The sequence below is a fragment of the Schistocerca cancellata genome, chromosome 6 (assembly GCF_023864275.1).
Source record: "Schistocerca cancellata isolate TAMUIC-IGC-003103 chromosome 6, iqSchCanc2.1, whole genome shotgun sequence".
NCBI classification, from domain to species: Eukaryota; Metazoa; Arthropoda; class Insecta; order Orthoptera; family Acrididae; genus Schistocerca; species Schistocerca cancellata.
The window spans coordinates 465,534,321-465,554,732 of record NC_064631.1 but is presented as its reverse complement, the minus strand read 5'-3'; the positions used below and the strand labels follow the sequence as shown (position 1 = coordinate 465,554,732).

Sequence of the window (20,412 nt, the reverse complement as noted above, 5' to 3'; positions counted from 1 at the left end):
TATGCGAATATGGGCGTGTGTTTTTTGTCGCCACTGCAGTCTGAAACGAAGGCAGCCGTTGGCACTATCTAATGGTCGATAATCATTTTCTCTTCCGATATCTGTATTGTAGGTATCGGTCGGAGCTGCTCGGTGGGGTGACGTCGCCGCCGACCCCATGCTTGTTTCGTCATTCGCCGTTGTCAACTTTCCGGCAGGACTGTCTAGCTCTTCGGTGAGGTCACTGTTCGGTGGAGCGTCCTTCCGGAGCACATCTGCACATGTGAGAGGGAGGACTGTTGCCAAGGTGTTGCTACAGCTTTACCTGTCGGCAATTGTGCAATTCTCCGCTGGAGTCATGGTAAGCGGACATGGCCTTCCATCGTAAACGACTACCGCCCTGAAGCCTCCAACTGTGAGACAAGACGGCACATATTTTTAATAGCTTGTCACACATCATTAAGCACCGGGTACATGGTAAAGGTTATCCATTTTTCTGCTGTGTGACTGAGTATCCTATCATAGGGTTGTATAGCGGCAAACACGATGTCATCTGGATCCTCAAACGGTAGATCGAATACTTTGACAGTTCTTAATCGAAGCCCAGCGTAATCAATAGCTACCGATCCAACGTGTTCGTCAGAATGTTTAAATTTAAGTCCATCTTTATGGTCGCGTACGATCCTGTCACAGATTGTGTCATTTATCTATCTAACACAAACCACATTGTTTCTGAGAGGTAAGTGGATTCCAATATCTGGTCGTACAATTTTTATTTCTTCACGCATAAATCGTTCCATTCCAGATGCCTTCGGTCGTACAAATTCATTATTAAGACTGATCTAGGCAGTGGACTGTCGGTACGAATAAGCCATTATAGATCCAAAGTGGAAGCACTAGTGAAGGTTAACACGAAGTAAACAACGGTGTGCACTCCAGGTTCGGAGGCAGACACATAAACGGACGTCCGAGCCGCACGACTGCGGAAAACAGACTTACCATTACGCTGTCCGCGTACGCCTTCCGAGCCGACCCAAAATTCCACATGTCACACTGTCTACATCACTATGGCATGGTCTCGTCAACTGGTAAGGCGAATACTCACTATAAGCGAGAAATCAGGGTTCGAGTCCCGCTTCGACACAAATTTTCGTATTTCACCAACTTGTAATACAGCTGAATCTAAGTTTTTCGCATTAAACGAATTTATTTCGATCTAATTTCGAACATTTGCTCCTCACGATCGATGTAAACATGGTCATGTGCACAACATGCGTACGGCTGAAGGCAAAGGGAAACTACAGCCGTAATTTTTCCCGAGGACATGCAGCTCTACTGTATGATTAAATGATGATGGCATCCTCTTGGGTAAAATATTCCGGAGGTAAAATAGTCCGGCCGGCCTGTGTGGCCGAGCGGTTCTAGGCGCTTTGGTTTGGAACCACGCAACCGCTACGGTCGCAGGTTCGAATCCTGCCTCGGGCATGGATGTGTGTGATGTCCTTAGGTTAGTTCGGTTTAAGTAGTTCTAAGTTCTAGGGGATTGATGACCTCAGATGTTAAGTCCCATAGAGCTCAGAGCCATTCGAACCATTTGTAAAATAGTCCCCCATTCGGATCTCCGGGCGGGGACTACTCAAAGAGAAAGTCGTTATCAGTAGAATGAAAACGCGTTCTACGGATCTGAGCGTGGAATGTCAGATCCCTTATTGGGGCAGAAAGTTATAAAGGGAACTGGATAAAGTTAGATATAGTGGAAATAAGTGAATTTCGGTGGTAGGAGGAACAAGACTTCTGGTCAGGTGAAGACAGGGCTATATAAAAAATCAAATAACGGTAACGGAGGAGTGGTTTAATAATGAATAAGAAGTAGGAACGTGGATAAGCTACTACAAACAGCATAGTGAATGCATTATTGTAGACAAGATAGACACGAAGCCCACGGCTACCACAGTAGTACAAGTTTGTATGCCAACTAGCTCCGCAGATGTTAAACAGATTGAAGAAATGTATAATGTGACAGAAGAAATTATTCAGATAGTTAGGGGAGACGAAAATTTAGTACTCATGGAGGATTGGAATGCGATTGTAGGAAAAGGAAAAGTAGTAGGTGAATATGGACTGGGGTAAGGAATGAAAGGGGAAACCGCCCGGTAGAATTTCGAAAAGAGCATAACTTAATCATAGCCAACCCTTGGTTTAAGAAACAGGAAAGAACGTTGTATATGTAGAAGAGGCCTGGAGACACTGGAAGGTTTCAGGTGGATTATATAATGGTAAGGCAGAGATTTAGGAACCAGTTTTAAATTGTAAGAAATTTTCAGGGGCAGACATGGACTATGACCACAATTTATTGGTTACGAACTGTAGATTAAAACTGAAGAAACTGCAAAAATTTAGGAATTTAAAGAGATTGGACCTGCATAAACTGAAAGAACCAGGGGTTGCAGAGAGTTTCAGAGAAAATATTAGGGAACGCTTGACAAGAACGGGTGAAATAAATACAGTAGATGAAGAATGGGTAGCTTTGAGAGATGAAACAGTGAAGGGAGAAGAGGATCAGGTAGGTAAAAAGAAGAGAGCTAGTAGAAATCCTTGGGTAACAGAAGAGAATTTAACTAATGACAGGAGAAAATATAAAAATGCAGTAAATGAAGCAAGCGAAAAGCAACACAAACGTCTCAAAAATGAGATTGACAGGAAGGGCAAAGTGGCTAAGCAGGGATGGCTAGAGGACTGACGTAAGGATTTACGAGCATGTATCACTAGGATAAGATAGATACTGCCTATAGGAAAATTAAAGAGACATTCGGAGAAAAGAGAACCATCTGTATGAATATCAAGATCAAGAGTTGTGATAGAAACCAGCCGTACACAATGAAGGGAAAGCAGAACGGTGGAAGGAGTATATAGAGAGTCGATGCAAGGGAGATGTGAGTGAGGGCAATGTTATGGAAATGTAAGAAGACGCAGAGGAAGATGAGAAGGGAGATACGACACTGTTTGAAGAATTTGAAAAAGCCCTGAAAGACTTCAGTCGAAATAGGTCCGGTGTCGGAAGAGGCTGTGTGATTAATGCATTGCATCTGATGGTGTTGTAGGAAGAAACGGTGTGAGTAGTGGATAAGTGAGTGTTGCGACTGGTGTGAGTGATGCGAGGAGTTGGGGAGGGTAAGCGGATGCGAAAGGTGAAGTGGAGTCCTTATCGTTCCAGAATTTCAAGGTACTTGTAGAACTTAGGTGAGACGGAGATCCAGGAAACGCTGGTGCAAGTGAGAACGATGTGGATGAGGGATTTATATGTGAGGATAATGGTAGGAGGATGTAGACCGGAAGTGCAACCTTTAATAATTTTAGCAGTTATAGTCGGGTTCGGGTTTATATTGGATAGTGAGGGATTGTGAATTCCAAGTCAGTTTTCAGTCGAGGGTTAGTCTCCATATTTTACTGTATTAATGAAAGGGTTGAGATGTACTTCATTCTGTGCATTATACCAGTCGACCAGGAAGCTCAAGTGGCTCTGGAGGGACGCAAGGGTGAGTTGTAACGTGTGATGAGTGGCTAGGTAGGTGACGTCGTCAGCATACTACAGGATTCAGATGGGCCTGGTGGTTTGGGAATAGCTGCACTGTGCTGGATGTATGGGAGTGGGGACAGGGACGTGACTTGAGCCACACCAGCAGTAGGGTGAACTACAGGGTAGGAGGTGTGGCTGACTGTGGCGTATGTAGGACGGTGGTGAAGGAAGAACATCATAAGGAGGACATAGTTAACTGGGGGTGCATAGATTTGTAGTCTAGAGAACAATTCAGAAATCTATACCCGATCGAAGCCTGTTTGGATATCAAGGCAGACAAATATGTGGGATTTCCGTTTACTTAGTTGATGGGAGATAAGGTGGGCGTAGCACAGAAGTTTACCGTCGATAAATAGTTGAGAAGAAAACCATACTGGATGTTCTGGATGATTAGGTTGGTCTGAAATTATTATTACCAAACGAGGGTATGAGTGATTTCCCTGTAATTTGCAGAAAACTGACTTGACGCTGGTAGGTAGATAGAATGAGGTCTGTTAGGGTGGTTTATCTGGTATCAGGAAGAGGAGGACTTTGGATGTTTTCCGCATCTCTGAATGCAGAGGATGATATTGTAATGGATGACAAGGGTTTCAGGAGCAATTCTGTGAAATTACTTTAGGTGGCGGCAGCTGTCTCTGTTACGACTGAGAGCGGTTTTTTCGCTTTTTAGTGAATATTTGTATAACTACTTCAGTTGTTATTGACCCGCTTATACATATTTGTTGTGTGCTGTGTAAGTACTTGAAGTCTGGTGCAAGAGGCGGGACAACTATGTTTTTACGTTCATACACATAACAGTAGACTAATCAAACTTGTGATCATGTGTGGTGATGAATGTGTCTTCCAGGTAGGTTGCAAAGTGGTTGGCTTCGGAGAAGTTGTCACGAAGTGGTGTGTTGATATTTAAGATGAGATACGTGAGAGTGGAGTCTTTTTCGAGAGAGCCTATGGGCAGTTTTCCAGTAGCTACTTTGTGCTGTTTATACATATTTTGCTTAATTTAGTCAATCTCATGTTTCAGTCCCGACGTCGTGTAGCTTGTAGGTAACAGCGAAAATGCCACTGGAGAAGTCATTGGAGCGCGAGCGCGTCCCGGTCGAGAATACGAGGGAATTATCTGTAGAAACAATGGGATTCTGATGGGATTCTTCCATCACAGCAAGAGAACGTGGAGAGAAAGTAGGACGGTCATAGTAAATAGTTCGGAGTAGGATGTGCTTGGGAATTTCATCTTAGATGGTATGGGGTTGGAAATCGACTGAAGCATGCCGAATGTTGTCGGTATTTTAAAGGTTCGAGTCATGGCTTTCGATCAGGGCATGGATTTTGGAATGGTATGCAGTCCAGTCTGGGCAGGAATAATCCTGGTTTTGTTGGGTTGAATTATTGGGAGTACGTCAGTAGGGTTTCGTACACGGTATGAGATCTGGAGAAGGGCAAGTAGGTGATCACTCACGTTTGTACTGTAACGTCCACAGTCATGCACCTCAAGAGGTTAGGAGAGGTAATAATGGCATCGGGGCATAGGCGTGGGTTTTGTGGTCGTTGAGAATACTTATAAACTGTCATCACCTCCTTTTTTTGCAGGTGTGTAGCAAGGCTGGAAGCCATTGTCCAGCATAGGCCACTGTACCGTATACGGCGCATGCACCACCCACCAAAGGGGCTGCTCCCAAGAATGGCCTTGTCGCACTGCCCATAAAAGAACACTGGACTCGACGATATACAGCACTCAAAGACTATCCTCAAACGCTCAGGCCGACCGTACCAAAGAACGATGTATTTTGATGTGAGATAGTACAATGTCACACGTCTTGCTAAGAGAGTAACGCTTTTCTCTGTTGATCAGATTGTCTTATAACCCAATTTCAATTGCCTTCTTATAAAAGCATTTCCAAACCAGACGTACTACATCTGTCATGGTCGCGTAAGTTTTCATATTGCCTCCTTCGTTCACACTGTACTCCACCAACGCCGATTTTTCAGGCTGTTATAGCCTCTTGTGTGATCGATGTTACACGCATCTGTCCTAAAATGTGCTAATCGATCGACTGATGTACATCATCTCTATAGTGGTACGTAATTTTGTACATGCCCAAATCATCCTTCGCAGAGCCGGGTGATGCCCCGGTATTGGCATGTGGACGGAACACACTCTAAAGTCATTTTCCATAAATGCCCCCATTCTTAAAAGATATGTCTCCAGCATAAGGAATAATGGCCACAGATATATTCCCCTCTTCATTCCCCTCCTTTGATGGTCCAAAATTAGTAGCTCGACTCATCTACTTATCGAAGTCTTCATTTTCCTCAAATACAGCCGCCAAGTGTAGAAGTTCCTGGGTTAACTGTCCGAGTCCCAATAACAAATGCTCTGTGTACCAGTCAGTCGGCAATAGATATTGCGGTAATGAATACTGAACTGGGCGGTTTAGTTAAAGACGATGGACGTCTCCAAAAACGTCTATCACTGAAGTTGGACAGACAAACATAATTACAACGAAAATAGCTTCCAGAAGGTTAAGTAACAGAAGAAATAATTCAGCTGATCGACGAAAGAAGAAAGTACAACAAAGTGCAGCGAAAGACACAAATATTGCAATGTAAATCACTTAGGAATGTAATGAGGCTTAGACGGAAGAGCTGCAGGAAAAAATGCGGAAACATCGGAAACGAAATAATCATAGTTTCATAGGATTTTTTGACCTAGGAAACGCGTTCGAAATTCTCAGAAAAATTGGTTTAATCTATAGGGAAGGACGGGTACTACACAATATATACGAGTACCAACAGAAGACGATGAGAATGAATGAGCTAGATGGAAGTGCTCGGATTAAAATGGGTGTTAGCCATGGATGCAGTGTCAGATTGGTCTAATGAGTATAAGATATGAACTGAAAGTAAACTGAAGAAAGAAGAAAGTAATAAGGAGAAGAGGTTATGAGATTAGCGATAAGCTTAAAATCATAATTAGTGAGAACAAAGTAGACAAATTTCAGGAATTCTTTTACCTTAGAAGGAAAATAAACGTGATAGACGAAGCAAGGAGTACATAAAAAGAAGACTAGCGCAGGCAAAGAGGGCACTTCTGGCCAAAAATAGTCTACTAGTATCAAACATCAACCTCAATTTGAGGAAGAAATTTCTGAGAATGTACGTTCGGAGAGCAATAGCGTTTAGTAGCGAATCATGTACTGTGAGAAACGGGACAGGAAGAGAATCGAAGCGTTTTAAATGTAGCAGTATAAAAGAATATTGAAAATTAGGTGGAGCGGTATGATAAGCAATGAACAAGTTCACCGTAGAACTGGCGAAGAAAAGGACATATAGACACATAAAGCTGACTAAATACTTACAAGAGGTGGTGCCCCGCAGGTACTGGACATTTGAAAAAGGTCATGATTACCGTCTCGCTGATAAAATTCTTTATTTAACTATCAGTTTCGGTCGTCAGACCATCATCAGTTTCTTAAAAGCATTTACAGTATCATATTAGGCGAATATCAAATCACTGACGTCGAAAATATAAAACCATGGACTTGTCACTGCTGCCACACCATAATACAAACTACATCGTCAATACGTAAAAACTGTGACAGACAGTGCACACTTTCATGTTACGTCACTAGTCGGCGTAATTTCTATGAACGGATGCATATCACATACAAAATTTTTATATATTGTCTATGTAATTTATATTACGACAAATTCATGGTTTTAATGTCTGATGTCAATAATGTTATATTCGCCTAAAATAGTGCAGTAAATCCTTTTAAGAATCAGATGACGATCTGTCTACCGTAACCGGTTCCTAAATAAAGAATTTTATCAACAGCTCGAGGCGGCAATTATGAAATTTTTCAAACTTGCAGACAATATACATATATCCCTATGGAAACACGTAACAACTCGTGGTTTGATGCTACTACATTTGATGTAGGGAATAACTTATATGGCACTAGAGGGAGATGTAGAAACTAAAATAATTGTACAGGAGGACAGAGATTGGAATACATTTAACAAATCATAATGAACATAATGTGTAAGTGCTACTCCGAGATGAATAGGTTCACACAGGAGAGAAATTCGTAGCATGCTGCATCAACCAAGTAACAACACTAGATTAAAAAATGAGGAATCGAGCTGCACTTTCCATGTAGACAAAAAAGAATGGGGAAACATGTATTTAAGTCCACAAAGTGTAAGTCCTTTCTCCGTTTATGTAGATCTCTGTCTCCTTTCTCGCTCGTGGTCGTTTAATCTGGATCGTGATATGAAACTTAGCAATCTCCCCCCTCCTTACTTCTTCCAGCTATTGTTCACATTAAACAACGCCCAGTCCAAGTAATTAATAAGCGAAGTCGCTATGAATATTTTGAGAGGAGCGAAGATTAGAATAAGCTTTCAACTTTACTTAGCTTGTCTTGTTGAGATGGTGGCAGTTCTTGTCCAGGGGTCTGATTCTTGAAGCTGAAAATCTCACATCAGGTCCGCACGGTTCGTCTGAACAACATAAATTTGAAGACTGTTGGTGCAAAATTTTTTTTACGTAAATATATTTCCTCACATTTAGTATATCATACAGTCTTTTGATTTTTCACGTGTACAGAAATACGTCCGATCACGTCAGAGACAAACTTACGGCTCTCTCACTCTGCGGAAAAACAATATTCCAAAAGGTTTACAATTTTTCTTAAGAAGTGAATTCCTACTAGTTTTTTTTACATTATTAATTTCGATTATTATTTCATAAATGAATTCAGAAATAAACATAGTAAACAGTACGGGATAGCGTAATTAATAATGGAAATTTTTAGTGTGCAAATATTTCGTAATTTCAAATGTTTCTATAAATATAATTTTACATTCAGGACTAGTACTAGTACTAAAATATAATAAAAAGTAATTCCTTTTCATAAATTTTAGCTTGAAACATAACATACCATGTAAATTACATGAAAGTTTTCAGAAAAGCAACTGAGATAGTGTTGACCTGACCAAAATTCGAAAAATAATACTGGTATTGACAACTATTGCTGAGGAAAAGTAATGCTACAGGAGGATGTCCCATTACAACTTGCAGCGTTAGATAGGACCCATGCAAATCATTGTGTTTACCGTGAGAAGCATTCCAAAAGATAACCTTGCTTGTTCATTTACCATAGAATACAAGCAACTGTAGATAATGAAAAACTACTTTGAGCTCTTGAGACTCTATATTAAGGACGTGCGGTGTATTTTAAATGAAGCATGGGCGTACCTACTAGGAATTTTCTGTCCCAAAATTTACATCGGCAAAGAAAAAACAGTGACCTAAGATCTGTGTGCAGTGAAATAAAAAAATTGAAGTAACTTCGTTATTTGGCCTGGCTCAATGCTTGCTGTACCCTCATGTGCATAATCACATTAATCAAAATATTTCTCCCATTAATACACTCCTGGAAATGGAAAAAAGAACACATTGACACCGGTGTGTCAGACCCACCATACTTGCTCCGGACACTGCGAGAGGGCTGTACAAGCAATGATCACACGCACGGCACAGCGGACACACCAGGAACCGCGGTGTTGGCCGTCGAATGGCGCTAGCTGCGCAGCATTTGTGCACCGCCGCCGTCAGTGTCAGCCAGTTTGCCGTGGCATACGGAGCTCCATCGCAGTCTTTAACACTGGTAGCATGCCGCGACAGCGTGGACGTGAACCGTATGTGCAGTTGACGGACTTTGAGCGAGGGCGTATAGTGGGCATGCGGGAGGCCGGGTGGACGTACCGCCGAATTGCTCAACACGTGGGGCGTGAGGTCTCCACAGTACATCGATGTTGTCGCCAGTGGTCGGCGGAAGGTGCACGTGTCCGTCGACCTGGGACCGGACCGCAGCGACGCACGGGTGCACGCCAAGACCGTAGGATCCTACGCAGTGCCGTAGGGGACCGCACCGCCACTTCCCAGCAAATTAGGGACACTGTTGCTCCTGGGGTATCGGCGAGGACCATTCGCAACCGTCTCCATGAAGCTGGGCTACGGTCCCGCACACCGTTAGGCCGTCTTCCGCTCACGCCCCAACATCGTGCAGCCCGCCTCCAGTGGTGTCGCGACAGGCGTGAATGGAGGGACGAATGGGGACGTGTCGTCTTCAGCGATGAGCGTCGCTTCTGCCTTGGTGCCAATGATGGTCGTATGCGTGTTTGGCGCCGTGCAGGTGAGCGCCACAATCAGGACTGCATACGACCGAGGCACACAGGGCCAAAACCCGGCATCATGGTGTGGGGAGCGAACTCCTACACTGGCCGTACACCACTGGTGATCGTCGAGGGGACACTGAATAGTGCACGGTACATCCAAACCGTCATCGAAGCCATCGTTCTACCATTCCTAGACCGGCAAGGGAACTTGCTGTTCCAACAGGACAATGCACGTCCGCATGTATCCCGTGCCACCCAACATGCTCTAGAAGGTGTAAGTCAACTACCCTGGCCAGCAAGATCTCCGGATCTGTCCCCCATTGAGCATGTTTGGGACTGGATGAAGCGTCGTCTCACGCGGTCTGCACGTCCAGCACGAACGCTGGTCCAACTGAGGCGCCAGGTGGAAATGGCATGGCAAGCCGTTCCACAGGACTACATCCAGCATCTCTACGATCGTCTCCATGGGAGAATAGCAGCCTGCATTGCTGCGAAAGGTGGATATACACTGTACTAGTGCCGACATTGTGCATGCTCTGTTGCCTGTGTCTATGTGCCTGTGGTTCTGTCAGTGTGATCATGTGATGTATCTGACCCCAGGAATGTGTCAATAAAGTTTCCCCTTCCTGGGACAATGAATTCACGGTGTTCTTATTTCAATTTCCAGGAGTGTATAAGATCTCCAACGTAATGACATAAGGTTTCCGTGTACTGGAGTGAGAGAATGTATTAAAGATCGCGGAAATTCTTATTTACAATTAAGCATAAGTTTGATTAAGTAATAACTAAAATTCATTAATAAAATACCTAAGTAACACGAAAAGAGTGAAACTGACTAGCGTTAGCAAACTAAAGGTAGTGGTCGAAGGATTTCAGCGACTTTCTCGTTGACAAAATAAAAGGATAAATCAATCTTACGAAAGTTAATAAAAGACTGGTGATGGTTGTGAACCAAACTACTTACTGGTACACTAAGCTTGCAAGAACAGCTGCTGTGGTTGTCAGAAACGGCTCGTCTTCACGCATGAGCTAATGCCTGGGTGAAATTACTCTTCCTAAGCCTGCAAATGTCACACCTGCCTCCAAAAAAAGGTAGCAACACAGTTGATCCAACGCCCAGTGTGTTGTCTGAGAAAACAACAAAATTTTTCCTCTATTGCTCAAACGAACAACATTAACCCCATCAGTTCGCTTCGTAATTTTTCAACGTCCCTCCACGTGGAGTCGTTTGAAAAGCGCTAGTTAAATGTCAGGATGGTTCCTTCGTTAAAGGGCACGGCCGCTTTCCTTCTCCATCCTTCCCTAATCCGAGCTTGTGTTCCGTCTCGAACGATCTCGTTGTCTACTGGATGTTAAACGCTAGTCCCCTCCTCCTAGTACGCTAGTAAGCCAATGTCAGTGTTGTTGCCATTTTCTGTGCCAGTCACATGCGTTATAACTCCAGAAAAATCCCCCTCTACAAACTGGAAGCTTCTCCTCTGACATCACATAATGCGTAGCAAATCACTTGTCATCTTGTCTGTATTTCTGCAGAGGAACGCTCGCGAGAGGCAACGCCGTCTTGGGGGGGGGGGGGTGTTTTTTGCAGGGGCAGTCTATGAGCTACGGTGTCGTGGTACTACACGCCAGTTTCTCTTCAGAAATGTCTACCAACAATCTTCTGTCCGTGCGTCTTGTTTGACTGAATCAGCCCAAACACAAGAGAAGGGCTTCGCTTTCCCGCAGCCCGAAAGCGCCCCGTATTGCAGATCTCGTACTGTCGACCACGAACGTCACACTCCACACTTTTCAGCGGAGGCCTGCCTGTAAGAAAGTGAGGTGGCGCATGACTGCTGCCTGCCTCATTCACTACTGGCCCAAGAGAAGGGTCATAAATGCTGTCTCTGTCGCTGGCTATGTGAAGCAGCCGCTTGGAACACGGCAGCTTCCCAGTGAACGAGATTATGGCCAAATTAAAATGCTTTCACGCGCAAACCAAACTCAACCACTACGAACAACTTGTTTAGTAAACATCTGATCTTACAGTAAATTAATTACAGAATTACTGTTGCCTTACTAGCATCTGTTAACTCAACTGGGAGCTTTGAAATGAAACGAAAAGACAAGTCTAAACGACTTGCTACATTTTACACTCAAATTCCTCGTTGGTTAATCTGCATTTGGCAGAAATTTGCTGTAGTCGTAACAACAATAATTCCATGTAGCTTACAGTCTGGCTGAAGGACTTTAATTTAGACCCCACTTTGGTGATATGGGTGTCCGTAATCTACTCCCGATATCACCCAACACAATAAATGTGCTTACAGTTTAATGTGGAACCTCAAATCGGTGAGAAGACAGACAGAAATTTTCGTGTCCAACCAGGACTGCAAAGAAAATTTAACAAAGATCTTAAACAAAGGCGAACCATTCCCCTGGAGTAATCGAGATGTTCTCAAAATTACTGAGATCGTTGGAGAGCCAGACGCGACAAAATATGCAAGATACATCTACATCTACATCTACATCTACATCCATACTCCGCAAGCCACCTGACGGTGTGTGGTGGAGGATACCTTGAGTACCTCTATCGGTTCTCCCTTCTATTCCAGTCTCGTATTGTTAGAGAAGGATTGTCGGTATGCCTCTGTGTGGGCTCTAATCTCTCTGATTTTATCCTCATGGTCTCTTCGCGAGATATACGTAGGAGGGAGCAATATACTGCTTGATTCATCGGTGAAGGTATGTTCTCGAAACTTTGACAAAAGCCCGTACCGAGCTACTGAGCGTCTCTCCTGCAGAGTCTTCCACTGGAGTTTATCTATCATCTCCGTAACGCTTTCGCGATTACTAAATGATCCTGTAACGAAGCGCGCTGCTCTCCGTTGGATCTTCTCTATATCTTCTATCAACCCTATCTGGTACGGATCCCACACTGCTGAGCAGTATTCAAGCAGTGGGGGAACAAGCGTACTGTAACCTACTTCCTTTGTTTTCGGATTGCATTTCCTTAGGATTCTTCCAATGAATCTCAGTCTGGCATCTGCTTTACTGACGATCAATATTATATGATCATTCCATTTTAAATCACTCCTAATGCGTACTCCCAGATAATTTATGGTATTAACTGCTTCCAGTTGCTGACCTGCTATTTTGTAGCTAAATGATAAAGGATCTATCTTTCTGTGTATTCGCAGCACATTACACTTGTCTACATTGAGATTCAATTGCCATTCCCTGCACCATGCGTCAATTCGCTGCAGATCCTCCTGCATTTCAGTACAATTTTTCATTGTTACAACCTCTCGATACACCACAGCATCATCTGCAAAAAGCCTCAGCGAACTTCCGATGTCATCCACCAGGTCATTTATGTATATTGTGAATAGCAACGGTCCTATGACACTCCCCTGCGGCACACCTGAAATCACTCTTACTTCGGAAGACTTCTCTCCATTGAGAATGATACGCTGCGTCCTGTTATCTAGGAACTCCTCAATCCAATCACACAATTGGTCTGATAGTCCATATGCTCTTACTTTGTTCATTAAACGACTGTGGGGAACTGTATCGAACGCCTTGCGGAAGTCAAGAAACACGGCATCCACCTGTGAACCCGTGTCTATGGCCCTCTGAGTCTCGTGGACGAATAGCGCGAGCTGGGTTTCACTTGACCGTCTTTATCGAAACCCATGCTGATTCCTACAGAGTAGATTTCTACACTCCTGGAAATTGAAATAAGAACACCGTGAATTCACTGTCCCAGGAAGGGGAAACTTTATTGACACATTCCTGGGGTCAGATACATCACATGATCACACTGACAGAACCACAGGCACATAGACACAGGCAACAGAGCATGCACAATGTCGGCACTAGTACAGTGTATATCCACCTTTCGCAGCAATGCAGGCTGATATTCTCCCATGGAGACGATCGTAGAGATGCTGGATGTAGTCCTGTGGAACGGCTTGCCATGCCATTTCCACCTGGCGCCTCAGTTGGACCAGCGTTCGTGCTGGACGTGCAGACCGCGTGAGACGACGCTTCATCCAGTCCCAAACATGCTCAATGGGGGACAGATCCGGAGATCTTGCTGGCCAGGGTAGTTGACTTACACCTTCTAGAGCCCGTTGGGTGGCACGGGATACATGCGGACGTGCATTGTCCTGTTGGAACAGCAAGTTCCCTTGCCGGTCTAGGAATGGTAGAACGATGGCTTCGATGACGGTTTGGATGTACCGTGCACTATTCAGTGTCCCCTCGACGATCACCAGTGGTGTACGGCCAGTGTAGGAGATCGCTCCCCACACCATGATGCCGGGTGTTGGCCCTGTGTGCCTCGGTCGTATGCAGTCCTGATTGTGGCGCTCACCTGCACGGCGCCAAACACGCATACGACCATCATTGGCACCAAGGCAGAAGCGACTCTCATCGCTGAAGACGACACGTCTCCATTCGTCCCTCCATTCACGCCTGTCGCGACACCACTGGAGGCGGGCTGCACGATGTTGGGGCGTGAGCGGAAGACGGCCTAACGGTGTGCGGGACCGTAGCCCAGCTTCATGGAGACGGTTGCGAATGGTCCTCGCCGATACCCCAGGAGCAAGTGTCCCTAATTTGCTGGGAAGTGGCGGTGCGGTCCCCTACGGCACTGCGTAGGATCCTACGGTCTTGGCGTGCATCCGTGCGTCGCTGCGGTCCGGTCCCAGGTCGACGGGCACGTGCACCTTCCGCCGACCACTGGCGACAACATCGATGTACTGTGGAGACCTCACGCCCCACGTGTTGAGCAATTCGGCGGTACGTCCACCCGGCCTCCCGCATGCCCACTATACGCCCTCGCTCAAAGTCCGTCAACTGCACATACGGTTCACGTCCACGCTGTCGCGGCATGCTACCAGTGTTAAAGACTGCGATGGAGCTCCGTATGCCACGGCAAACTGGCTGACACTGACGGCGGCGGTGCACAAATGCTGCGCAGCTAGCGCCATTCGACGGCCAACACCGCGGTTCCTGGTGTGTCCGCTGTGCCGTGCGTGTGATCATTGCTTGTACAGCCCTCTCGCAGTGTCCGGAGCAAGTATGGTGGGTCTGACACACCGGTGTCAATGTGTTCTTTTTTCCATTTCCAGGAGTGTAGTCTCCAGAAAAGTCATTATACTCGAACACAACACGTGTTCCAAAATTCTACAACTGATCGACGTTAGAGATATAGGTCTATAGTTCTGCATATCTGTTCGACGTCCCTTCTTGAAAACAGGGATGACCTGTGCCCTTTTCCAATCCTTTGGAACGCTACGCTCTTCTAGAGACCTACGGTACACCGCTGCAAGAAGGGGGGCAAGTTCCTTCGCGTACTCTGTGTAAAATTGAACTGGTATCCCATCAGGTCCAGAGGCCTTTCCTCTTTTGAGCGATTTTAATTGTTTCTCTATCCCTCTGCCGTCTATTTCGATATCTACCATTTTGTCATCTGTGCGACAATCTAGAGAAGGAACTACACACAGACGAAATATCCTGACGAAGAATACAGTTATCCCTACCCAAGAAGACGAGGAGCTGCCAAGTACGACTATTACCGAACTAAGAAGTTAACAGGGGTATTAATAAACCGCTTCAGCCGTATTTAGTCCTTTATTTTAGATCACTAACGGTTTCATGGAAATAAAAGCCAAATTAGTACATCATGCTTGCAGAATACTGACAGTAATCATTTACAGAAGAGCAGAAAAACTGACAAAATCTGACCTAAGTGAAGATCAGTTTAGAATCCAGATTAATGTAGGAAAATGCGGGGCCATGCCGACATATTGCCTGTCTTAGGCGGGCTTAAAAAAGACACACTTACTGTTACAGCATTTCCGGATTTAGAATCTGATACACTATTTGAAATTATGAAGCTGTTGTGGATAAAATACTGGAAACGAAAATTTCCCTACAACTAGGCCAGAAGCCAGGTGACGTAAGTGTCGAAGGACATGTAAAGCCACCAGTAGTTAATGAACGTGTAAGACACCTTTGCACGTTGCCCCCTATGTACTTGTCCGTACACGGAGCAATCACTGTATTAAATGAAGAAAAAATTCGGAAATGGAATTAAGGTGAAGGGACTGAAATAAAAGCTTTATTCTTTTCTAATGTCGTAGTTCTGTCAGATATGGCAACGGACTAGTAAAACAAATGCACAGATTGATAGTATCATGAGAAGAGGATATACGAAGAATATTTTGGCGGTGGACACAGTGGGTGTGAAAAGCGGCTGGCGGTTGTGCTGGCGTAGATCCATTTATTAATAAAACTCAACACGTCTGAGCATGTACACAAGATGATCAAAGCAAATAATCCAGTAATTATGTGAATTTTAAAATTTTCCCGGCGAATCGACTGTTCAAACAAATTTCGGGCTTGCAGCCAGTCGTCGTTCAATACTTCGCACGATATTTCAACTGAGCACCTGCCAGTCATCTTCAGGTGAGCCGTCGCAGACTGGCGAAAACGTCGTCCGTTCCGCAATATATAGCGTACTGTAACTATTCTGTGCATGCGTCGAAAACTTGATAGTTGAACCACACTGCCCGCCGGCAGCGCCCCCTCGCTGGTGGAATAGCGGAACTCAGTCGCCCTCTGCGTTGCTGTCTGCCACGGTGGTCGACGCTATCTGTCGTCTTCGATTTGAGCAAATCGTGGAGATGATGGGATTCCATGCACTGTCCAGCTGGTAGCCGCTGTCACGGTTTAACAGATTTTCCGCCAATCGTATTTCTACGGATTCTTTAATAATGGAGTCCCAGAAAGACTTTGCTGTGGACAAAATCATTGCTTTCTCATACTCCATTGAATGTCCAATAGAAATTCAATGTTCAGCAATAGCGGACTTGTTTGGCTGCAAAAGGCGGGTGTAACGTTGATGTTCAGTGCAGCGTTCTTTCACGGTGCGTGTGGTTTGGCCTATGTAAGCCATACCACATACGCACGGTATCCTGTAAATTCCGGCCTTTCGTAGTAACAGATTGTCCTTAACTGATCTCACAAGGTCCGCAATCTTCGATGGTGGGCGGAAAACCACCTTTACCTGAAATTTTCGGAGGATACTTGCTATTTTAAACGGAGTGTTGCCAACGAAAGGAAGAAAAGCTAAAGATTGTCCCGGCATGTTCTCCTTGTTAGTCTCCTGTTAATCTGCCGGATGGAATACCCATCCCTGTCTCCTTTGGTGGCCAACCTTTTTATGGAGGATTTTGAAGAGAGAGCGCTTGAATCAGCTGCCCTGAAGCCAACAGTTTTTTGGCGGTATGTGGATGTCACTTTCATAGTGTGGCCTCATGGAGAAGATAAATTAATGGAGTTTCTACATCACCTCAACTCCATTCATAGCAACATCCTGTTCACCATAGAAATAGAGAAAGATGGTTGTTTGCCTTTCTTGGATGTCCTGGTTCGAAGGAAGAATGATGGTTCTCTAGGGCACTCAGTTTACCGGAAACCCACTCATACTGATTTGTACCTGCAAGCATCGAGTTGCCATCACCCATCGCAAACCATGAGTTTGCTTGAAACACTTGTTCATAGAGCTCATACTGTCTCAGATCTAGATAGCTTACCTCAAGAACTCGCCCATCTAAAGACAGTATTCAGCGAAAATGGGTATTCCATCCGGCAGATTAACAGGGCACTAACAGTTAAAACTAGGAAGCAGGAAGTGAATAAAGAGGAGAACATGCCGGAACAATCTTTAGCTTTTCTTCCTTTCGTTGGCAACACTTCGTTTAAAATAGCAAGAATCCTCCGAAAATTTCAGGTAAAAGTGGTTTTCAGCCCACCATCGAAGATTGCGGACCTTGTGGGATCAGTTAAGGACAATCTGTTACTACGAAAGGCCGGAATTTACAAGATGCCGTGCCAATGTGGTATGGCTTACATAGGCCAAACCACACGCACCGTGAAAGAACGCTGCACTGAACATCAACGTTACACCCGCCTTTTGCAGCCAAACAAGTACGCTATTGCTGAACATTGTATTTCTACTGGACATTCAATGGAGTATGAGAAAACAATGATTTTGTCCACAGCAACGACTTTCTGGGACTCCATTGTTAAAGAATCCGTAGAAATACGACTGGCGGAAAATCTGTTAAACCGTGACAGCGGCTACCAGCTGGACAGTGCATGGAATCCCATCATCTCCACGATTTGCTCAAATCGAAGACGACAGATTGCGTCGACCGCCGTGGCAAACAGCAACGCAGAGGGCGACTGAGTTCCGTTATTCCACCAGCGAGGGCGCTGCCGGCGGGTAGTGTGGTTCAACTATCAAGTTTTCGACGCATGCACAGAATAGTTACAGTACGCTATATATTGCGGAACGGACGACGTTTTCGCCAGTCTGCGACGGCTCACCTGAAGATGACTGGCAGGTGCCCAGTTGAAATATCGTGCGAAGTATTGAACGACGACCGGCTGCAAGCCCGAAATTTGTTTGAACAATCCAGTAATTAGTTTACAAAGAAAAAATTACTATCACAACATAACATACGGCAAAAACTTCTACTCCTCAGAATATCTTCAGCTTATACACCATAAACGAGAGCAACTCTAAAAGGATGACAAGAACAAACGAAACATTCAGATATTAAACCCGGAAAAAAGATCTCAAAATACATCCCGCCCAAAAGCCAACACGCTACAGTAAAGCAATTAATTAAAACCAGAAGAGAACGTAACTAATAAAAGGCAGCAATTTCAGTCAATGACAGCAGTAAAACAGAGCAAAATTTCATAGATTACAATAAGCAATGAAATACAGATTTTCAGAGAGCCATAAAGTGATCTAACCATAAAGGCAATGTGACCTCTTGCACAATTCAAAGGACAATGACTGATACTGGGTAATGAGAGTCATCTTGGTGTCTCGGTTTTCTAGCGTTCGTAGATAGTGACATTGTGGACAGCAGCAGAGAAACAGTCGGTGAACAAAAAGAGATCCGATTATTCCATCTGATTCGGGCAAATGTGTGGGTCGCAACTCGTCTTTGGAAAATGGCCTTGGAACGGTGGTAACACTGGTACCTGTCAGATCACCGAAGTTAAGCGCTGTCGAGCTTGTCTAGCACTCACGAGAGTGACCGTCTGGGTCTGCCCTGCGTTGCTCAGTGTACGGACAAGTACACAGGGGACAAGGTACAAAGCTGTCTTACTCGTTCCTTAACTACTGGTGGCTTTTCATGTCCGACTCTTATAAGTGTCATCTGCCTTCTGGCCTAGTTGTAGGGAAACTTTCGCTTCCAATTTTACTCACGATAGCTTATAATTTCAAATAGTGTATCAGGTTCTAAATCCGGAAATGCTACAACAGTAAGTTTGTCTTTGTTCAGAGAAAGGACGTGAGGCCAATTGACGAGCTACTTGACGGAGACGTAACGACCCCAGTAACTAGCAACGGCCAGGAAAGCGGTGTGCTGACCGCATGCCCCTCCATATTCACACCCAGTGATTACCGGTTGAGAGTGACACGGCGGTCGGACGGTACCGTTGGGCTTCCCGAGGCCTGTTCAGATGGATTTCGCGCATCTCGTCTTTGGCATAGCTTGTTGTTATCTCGTGATATTTCCACTCAGCGCAGCATGTGAGGAAGGTGAAGGAAACACCCTGCAGCATACATTTACTGATCAGCCAGAACACAACGAAAACCGACCTGTACTATTGATGTAAACCCGTCCAGGCTGTAGCAGCATTATCTGGCGAGGAATGACTGATAGGCAGACATACCCACGGTGCATTTAGTATCAGTGATCGTGCTATCCGTGTGTAGAATGGGGAAGGCGTGCGGTCTTTATGAATTTGACCTAGGTTAAATTGTAATGGTCCAGAGGCTCGGCACGAGCATTTCGGAAACCGCAAGACTTGTCGGGTGCTCGAAAAATGGTTCAAATGGCTCTGAGCACTGTGGGACTTAACATCTATGGTCATCAGTCCCCTAGAACTTAGAACTACTTAAACCTAACTAACCTAAGGACATCACACAACACCCAGTCATCACGAGTCAGAGAAAATCCCTGACCCCGCCGGGAATCTAAGCCGGGAACCCTGGCGTGGGAATCGGGTGCTCGAGGAGTGCTGTGGTGAGTATCTCCAACACGTGGCGAAACCAAGGTAGAACCACGGGCAGACGTATTGGGGATGTGTCGCCACCCCATCTGGCTGCCACCCTTCATCGCAGATGACGGACGTCGTAGGCCGGGCAGACTCGTAAAACAGGACAGATGGTGAACTCTGGCGGAACTAACATCAGGCCGGCCGGAGTGGCCGAGCGGTTAAAGGCGCTACAGTCTGGAACCGCACTACCGCTACGGTCGCAGGTTCGAATCCTGCTCGGGCATGGATGTGTGTGACGCCCTTAGGTTAGTTAGGTTTAAGTAGTTCTAAGTTCTAGGGGACTTATGACCACAGCAGTTGAGTCCCATAGTGCTCAGAGCCATTTGAACCAGCCAACTAACATCAGACTTTAACCCTGGGCTGAGTACAAGTGTGTCTGAGCACACAGTGCACAGAACACATCTAACGATGAGCCTTCGACGACCTATGCATGTGCCACGACGTCGGCAATTACGACTGAACTGGGCACGTGACTATCGGCACGGGACGTTAGCACAGTTGCAGAGCGTTCCATGATCTGATGAATCCCGATGCCATCT

General features: G+C 45.2%; 1 non-coding gene across 1 annotated transcript; it reads left to right on the top strand.

Moving 5' to 3' along the window:
- The first annotated feature begins 1,380 nt into the window (after positions 1–1,380).
- Trnap-ugg (transfer RNA proline (anticodon UGG)) lies at positions 1,381–1,464 on the top strand. Its single transcript has one exon. It is a non-coding gene; the product is annotated as a tRNA-Pro (tRNA).
- Positions 1,465–20,412: the final 18,948 nt, after the last annotated feature.